Here is an 8377-nt window from a genome sequence, read left to right as displayed (position 1 = left end):
ACTTACCAATAGAAGCTAGATTTGATGTCTTTTGAGTCCCAGTCAATTATTTGCCAGGTCTTAGATAGTAAAGATTGTCTTTGGTAGATATTTGACAAGGCCTTTATAATATCTAAATACTTTGTTTAGTCAAATAATCCCAAATTGCAGTGGTTTACAGTAGCAACCTTCTGTCTCCCTTACAAAATACTCTTCAGGTCAGTTATAGTTCAACTTCAGACTGTGTCATACTCAGGTTTTCTGATTTAGGGCTATGGTCTGCTCCTCATGTTTTCTCATTCTGGAACCAAGCCTAAAGGAGAAATTCTCTGAATATATGCTGTTCTTTCATGGCAAGGGCAGAAATAAGAAACTGACCAATATATGCAATGGCTATTAAAGCTTCCACACAGAACTGATATACTTTTGCTTTTGTTCCTATTTTATTGGCTAAATCAAGTAACATGGCCAAGCCTAAAATCAATTGGGTAGAAAAGTATACTACTTTTATACAAGGCAGACAAGTTACATGGCAAAGAGCACTGATATATAATCTTTCAAAGGAGGGAGTGCATAAATATGAAGTTTTTACTATCATAATCTGAGAATTCTCAGGCTCTAGGTTAATTGGGAAAAACATGATTTGATTTGACATATATTTTGAAATAGAGAATTGTCAAAATATATTTTATTCTTTTGAAGATTTTATTTATTTATTTGAGAAAGAGAGAACACAAGCAGTGGGAGGGGGAGAGGGAGAGGGCAGACTCTCCACTGAGCAGGAAGCCCAATGCAGGGTTCCATCTTAGGATCTCCATCCCAGGATCCTGGGGTCGATGACCAAAGCAAAATGGCAGATGCTTAAGTAACTGAGCCACCCAGGTGCCCCTCAAAATATATTTTGTATTAAAGATGCAAACCTTAGAGGGTATCATGCTTAGCGAAATAAGTCAATCGGAGAAAGACAACTATCATATGATCTCCCTGATATGAGGGAGAGGAGATGCAACATGGGGGGTTAAGGGGGTAGGAGAAGAGTAAATGAAACAAGATGGGATTGGGAGGGAGACAAACCATAAGTGACTCTTAATCTCACAAAACAAACTGAGGGTTGATGGGGGGAGGGGAGTTGGGAAGGGGGGTAGGGTTATGTTTATTGGGGAGGGTATGTGCTATGGTGAGTGCTGTGAAGTGTGTAAACCTGGCGATTCGCAGACCTGTACCCCTGGAGATAAAAATATATGTTTATAAAAAATAAAATTAAAAAAAAATAATAATAAAAATAAAGATGCAAACCTCAGGGTGACTTGATTTCAGCTTTGATCATTATCTCAGGGTTGTGAGATCAAGGCCTGCATCAAGCTCTGCTCTCAGTGGCGAGTCAGCTTCTCTCCCTCTCTCTCTCCCCACCCCACACGATCTCTCTCTCAAATAAATAAATCTTTTAAAAAATAAATAAAGATGTAAACTTCATCCTGGGGAAAAAACAGCTCTATAATATGTTATAAAGTTGGGTTTTTTTTGCATATGTTTTAAAAGATAAGAATAACTAGTTATAAACTTAAAGTGATGTGTCAAGTAGGTTACCTGAAATGCATGTTAGGTTTCAACTTATTTTTTAAAATAAATATCATAAAAATTGTCTCCAGGTCAGTAGTTTTCAGACTAATTATGTTTTAGTTTGCATTCCAAAATCTCCATTAGAATACAGGTGAATCACAGGGTGCCTGGGTGGCTCAGTGGGTTGAAGCCTCTGCCTTTGGCTTAGGTCATGATCCCAGGGTCCTGGGATCATGTCCCATATCAGGCTGTCTGCTCAGCAGGAAGCCCGCTTCCCGCTCTCTAACTGCCTGACTGTCTGCCTACTTGTGATCTCTGTCTGTCAAATAAATAAATAAAATCTTTAAAAAAGAATACAGGTATATCTACAGAGATAGAGATATCTCTATTGTTTCATTAATTCCTATGTTAAGGCCAGATACAGAATAATTCATAAAATGATAGCAAGGGAGTAAAAAGATTTTTAGGCAGCTGGAGTGAGGAAAAAAAATAGAAAGAAAATGTTCTGTACTGGGAAATATTTTAACTAAAGAGTCTGGGGCAAAATTTTACATAGCTTCTTCTTTCTAAATGAGAGAAATAATTCTTAACCCCACAAATTCAATAGTGAGCTCATATGAGTTCCACTTAAAGGATTCCAGCATAAAGGAAGCAGTACTGTATAGTGAGATATAAATTTTTGTTTCTTAACTTTGTTTAGTTACATATCTGGTTATTGGTTGATAACTACACATACTAGCCTGATATTACCCGATATTACTAGCCTGATATTACCTAGCCTGATACACAGCCAACTCAAATTGAACTAAAAATTACTTAATATATCTTTGTTCAAGGCTCAGTATAGAGTAACTGAAAGGAAATGAGGAGATAATCTCATCCCATCCTTCCTCATAAAAGACTTCTGTCTTCAACATCTTGTTGGAAAAAGTACAGTGTTGGTGGGACACTGCCTATTCCTTACTTTCTAATACCTGTGATTGTGAGACACAACTTATATTGAGTTGAAGGTTGCCTTTTTCTGTTGCCTACTATTATTATTATTGTTATTCTTTTCATTCTTCTAATGAATTCGATAAAAAACACCTAGTAAGTGGTAACCATATATTGGCACACAGTAGACACTCAAAAAGAGTTAACTAATTGATATATGATCTCATGAATCCAATAGAAGAGGTGAAACAGATGACCAAACAGATAAATTATGAAACAGTATATCATGTCTACACTGGAGATATGCAAAATGTTAATGGGACTCCAAGCAGTAGAGATTCTATGTTATTGGGGGAGGGGAACATATGGGAAAGAAGAATGAATTCTATTTTCAAGGTGGATTTGACACAGGCTTCAGCATTTAGGAAGAATTCTACCAGGTAAATGTGGGACATAAGTAAGAAAAAGATTGTAAGTGAAAGATAGGATGCAGTTTCAATAGGAGAAGGAAGAGGTAAGACTGAAAAGGCAGACTAGAGGCCTGTATTAGTTGGTTTGGGCTACCATAACAAAATACCACAGATGGAGTGACTTAAAAAATAACTTATTTTTTAACAGTTCTAGACTCTAGAAATCCAAGATCAAGGTCACCATTAGGGTTGGTTTCTAGTGAGACCTCTTCCTAGTTTGTTGATGGCCACCTCCCTGCTGTGTCCTCATGCACATGTGGAGAGGGAGAAAGCTCTGGTGGTTCTATCTCTTCTTATAAGGGTAGTTGCCATATAGTATTCGGACCCAACATTTTAATACCAGTTAACCTCAATTATCTCCTTTAAGGCTTTATTTCTAAATACAGTCACATGGGCTTAGGGCTTCAACATAGGGATACCGAAGGTAGACAGTTCAGTCCATAACAGTTCCCAAAGTGGAAAATTGTCAATATAGACTGTGAATTAGGACTTAATTCAGTTAGAATTAGGGAGCTAATGACACAAGAACCTGGGTTAAAACTATGACATGTAAAGTTTGTATACCTTCTCAATTGTTTTCCTCTAGGTCTGGGGCTAAACATGGCATAGCCTGTTGTTAAATTCACAAGTACGGGGCGCCTGGGTGGCTCAGTGGGTTAAAGCCTCTGCCTTCGGCTCAGGTCATGATCCCAGGGTCCTGGGATCGAGCCCCGCATCGGGCTCTCTGCTCGCCAGGGATCCTGCTTCCCTTCTTCTTCTCTCTCTCTCTGCCTGCCTCTCTGCCTATTTGTGATCTCTGTCAGTCAAATAAATAAATAAAATATTAAAAAAAAATTCACAAGTACTATTCATACAAATATCCTTAGAGTTTCATTTGATGCCAAGGAGTAAATGAATCCTAAATAAATCTTCACTGTATTTATAAATTATCAATAAAATAAACCAAAATTACTTAAACTCAGCCACTTTTTCCAGTTAAGTTATTCAGTACCGTTCGATTTTTCTGTAGCTCTACATGTCTGTACAGATTTAGTCTCTCTAAAATACTTGATGCCAAATAATCCAAGTGAAGTAGAGATATGTTTTGTTTTATAATTACTATGAAAATGTGGGTATCAATTAAAAAAATCACAGAGTTTCTGTCTTTGCTGGCTGAATATAGTTTTAGTTGTTTCCTTTACTGCTTTATGAATTAATAGAGCTTTTGTCATTTCATTCATGTTTGGCTAAAAAAATTAGACATGATTTATGGAGGCTTAAAACAAGGCAATATGAATTAGAAAGCTAAAAACACAATCTCATTAATTCACAACTTAAAAATTCTGCCACCAAAAGGGGAAAAATATTTTGGGATTTCTTTCTCATAATTTTCAATATTGCCTACATAATCTGATCTCATCACATAATTAAATATCCTCTGGTTTTATTTTTGTCAACTCAGTGTTTATGCTTCTTAACTCTTTTTTTTAAAGACTTTATTTATTTATTTGACAGATAGAGATCACAGTAGGCAGAAAGGCAGGCAGAGAGAGAGAGAAAGGAGGAAGCAGGCTCCCTGCTGAGCAGAGAGCCTGATGCAGGGCTCGATCCCAGAATCCTGAGATCATGACCTAGAGCCGAAGGCAGAGTCTTAACCCACTGAGCCACCCAGGTGTCCCTGCTTCTTAACTCTTTTTAATTGGGTGTGTTTTCCTATCTGTTAGAATAGACAAGTTCTTAAAACAGGTTTTAGTCTGTTTTATTACAATTTATTAAAGAAGATGCCTAAGTAATTCATACTAGCCATAAGTTAAGAAAAAAAACTAAAAAGAATGTTTCTTGAGTTTGTAATTTCATACTAAATGTTGAGATGTAGTAAAAGTTATTTTGTCATGTGTGATAATAATCCATCAGGTTTATGAGTAAAACATGGAAGTGCAAGAGTCATTTGACTCTCAGGTAAGGGAAAAACAATGCTTGCTAACCTTGTTTTATCACTTTTGGTTGACTTCCAAAAGTCAATAGCACATTTAGTAGAAAGGACATCTCATTTGAATAAAAATGTGAAAATTTTCACAGGATGCTGTGAAAATATATAGGTGTAGCATTTTTTTAAGGAAGAACCAGTTTATTAATGACAGCCTTAATTATGACCACTCTCATGTGTAAAAAATAAAGGGTAATTAATTAAAATTTAGAACTCACTTGGATTTGCCAATTAGCCTTTCACTGGATGTGCCAAAGGGAGGGCATCTTGCCCGATTCTGAATCAACTGGTCGGATGGAATTCACTGGAGAATGAGAAAATAAAAAAAGACAGGAATGCCAACCACAGGGCTCAAGTCTTCTCCGTGTTGCATTGCCACCACAGAATGACAACTGTATGTGGGCAGAGATGACACAAAATCATCTTACAGCCGGGATATGGAATGAACATCTGCAACTGTACAGAGACACAAAAACACACATGCAGTCATACACACACCCACACTCTGGAGACAACTTTCAAAGAATCTTTGTCCTTCCTCTGAGCAGATTAACACATTCATAAGCCACCGTGATGCAACATGGGGCTAAAACAGAAAACCTTGCTAAGGGGTGCCTGGGTGGCTCAGTGAGTTAAAGCCTCTGCCTTTGGCTCAAGTCATGATCCAACGTTCTGGGATAAAGCTCCACATTGGGCTCTCTGCTCAGCATGGAGCCTGCTTCCCCCCACTCTCTCTCTGCCTGTGTCTGCCTACTTGTGATCTCTGTCAAATAAATAAATAAAATCTTAAAAAAAAGAATTTGCTCTTAAAAAAGAAAGAAAGAAAGAAGAAAGAAAAGAAAACCTTGCTAAGTTTCCATAAAGTCTGCTCGCTGGATGCCCAGTTTTGTGTTGGCAAGTGGGTCATCACTGCAAAAGACACCTGTGGTTTTCCCAGCATTCCACAGGCTATGATCTGCTCCCCAGGAGAGGGACCTCCTGGCAGAAACCAGCTGGATTCAAATCAGAGGGCAAAATTCATCTCTCCCCAGGCTGGTGGGCACAGGTGAGTGGCAGCACCTGAAAGTGGTTTCCCACTTTGGATCACTTTGTCCCATCGATGCACTGCCCTTCAAAGTATTTGTGCCTTGTTACCATCCTGATGGTTAGTCTGCACTATGAGAACAGAAGGAGCTCTGGCCATGCACTGTTTCTTTTAATAAAAGCAAACTGAAACCATAATAAGAAGGAAAAAATATTAGGATATTTCTGATTGTGTTAACACTGTTTCAGAATTAGGTGCAATTGCATTCAAAGAGAAGGAGGGGAGGGGCTGCAGACAGAGCCCTGAGGACTGATAGGGTAAAAGGATCATGGATTCCACAGAAGTAATTGCAATAGCCCAACTGGCAGGACCCTCCCTGGCCACGGAGGACATGCCACACCACTCAGGGTGGTGAACTTATGAAATAAATGCTGACCAAATAATATTTATAAATGTTTGTAGGAAAGATGGCAGGAAAAGGAGCTGGTAGAGTCAGAATCACAGATCATGCAGAGAGAGTACACACACACACACTCAAATATATATATATATATATATATATATATATATATTTGAGCTGAGTAAGAAAATGCTTTAAGAGAAACTGTATCCTAGCTCTCACTTTTGGGAGACAAAAACAAAAACACACGAAAAAAGCAGAACCAAACCCAGAATATTCCAGTTTCCAAAGAATCCAACAACTAATTTGGTGGGCTGAAGTGAGGGTATTAGTTAATGCATCTCCATTAACCTCATTTTCTCCTTGAATTTCATGGAAAATACAGTTCAGGTCTACTGACAACAACAATCTGTCCTGTTAAAATTCAGCATCATTAAGGGTTCCAAAGCCCTTACTCCATACACATGAAACACACAAATCCCCTTAAAAGAGTCACTCCAGGAGGGACCAGGCGTGCCCACCCACATGACTTGTTGAATGTGATCACAACATCTGAACCAAAGACAAACTGTTTTCTTTGGGGATGATAGTTTTAACAGGTCCCCGAAATGTACAGTGAAAGGATGCCAAAAAACAAAACAAATAATCAAACAAACAAAAAAACCGAAAAACAAAAAACCAAACCAAGCCAAAAAACCCACAGCCCTCCCAGGTTAGGGGTTGAGTTTTAGAAAAGACACATTTCTTTAGGCCATGGACCAGAAAGTCCCTTCCAGGTCTGACCAAGACCAACAGGCTGGAGCCTGTTCCAGCCCTCCGATCACTGAAGGAGAGAACAAGACTGTGTGTTCCACAAATTCAAGTACAGCTGGGTCCCCCACCCTCCTTTTTTTTTTCTTTTTGGTAAGTATCCAACCACCCATAAATTCATGGATACAGCAGAGATGCACAGTGCAACAACTTTCATATTGGTTATCTTTTTAATTCGGTCAGTGAGCAGCATTTCCCAGTTGTACCCCCCCAAAACCAAGTTCTCAGCAGTTCCATCCCATGGGATTGCAGCATGGATGTGGCTGGGCACGCGGGAGGGTCAGGAAGGCTGGGTCTGTCCAGTGTCATACAGCACAGTGAGGCAGGGCTCTACCAGCTGGCCCTGACAGCTTCGATATCGCTAACCAAATTCTGAGCCAGGCAGATCCCAAAAATCTGTAGCAATGCAATGCCTATGAAAATACCAGCCACCATGGTTAAACTGTCCTGCAACCACTTCTCAAACTGGGCACACAGCCTTTCATCTAGATCACAATCTGCTGGCCAACTTCTGGTTTTTGCCTGGCATCATAGCCACACTGAGTGTTGATGACATCTTCCACGGGTTCTTTGGTGCAGCCAGAGAATGGCATGCCGCATCGCTCTCGACTTGCGTAGAAATCTGTGCAATTGAAGCAAATATTTAGGTTCCAATCATCAGCTCCAAAAGCCCCACACCACAGCACTGCCAGAACTTCAAAAGGGAAGTGTTTTCTCCTATCGCTCCAATGCACCCTGCGAATCCCAAAATGAACATCACTCCTCCCACCACGAGGAAGAGCCAGACTGGGTTAAAGCCTCCAAGATTGGTGGTGGAAGAGATATTAGACAGAACTCCTTTTTCATTTCACACCCACAGTCCAATTCCAAGAAATGCTATTCTCAAGAACCAAAATACGACATTGAAGCCAAATATGAAGTATTTGATGCAACAACTGACTTCAAGAGCATTGTAGTGCTTCCCGGACATCCTCTGGGTTCATGAAGACACTTGGCCCGGCAGCTGGAATTTGGAGCCCGGGAGCACCATTGCTCAGAGTAGCCCGGAGGGAAGCAGAGGATCTGGGATGCAGCTCTGGGCGGCGCCGTGGCAGCCGGGGCTGAGAGCCGGTGGGGACCCATCGGTGGAGAGCAGCTCCCGCACCTCCAGCCCCCTGCGCGTGGAGGCCGCTGAAGGTGGGGTGGCCGTGAGCTGGCAGAGAAGCAGCACGCTGCAAGCCGCCAGTCTCGCTGAA

General features: G+C 40.2%; 1 pseudogene; it reads right to left on the bottom strand.

The window, feature by feature from the left end:
• Window positions 1-7293: 7293 nt before the first annotated feature.
• Window positions 7294-8112, bottom strand: LOC125092686 (tetraspanin-5-like; annotated as a pseudogene).
• Between the last annotated feature and the right edge of the window lie 265 nt (window positions 8113-8377).

Source organism: Lutra lutra, unplaced genomic scaffold (assembly GCF_902655055.1).
Source record: "Lutra lutra unplaced genomic scaffold, mLutLut1.2, whole genome shotgun sequence".
NCBI lineage: Eukaryota > Metazoa > Chordata > Mammalia > Carnivora > Mustelidae > Lutra > Lutra lutra.
This window is presented reverse-complemented; position numbering and strand designations above follow the sequence as displayed.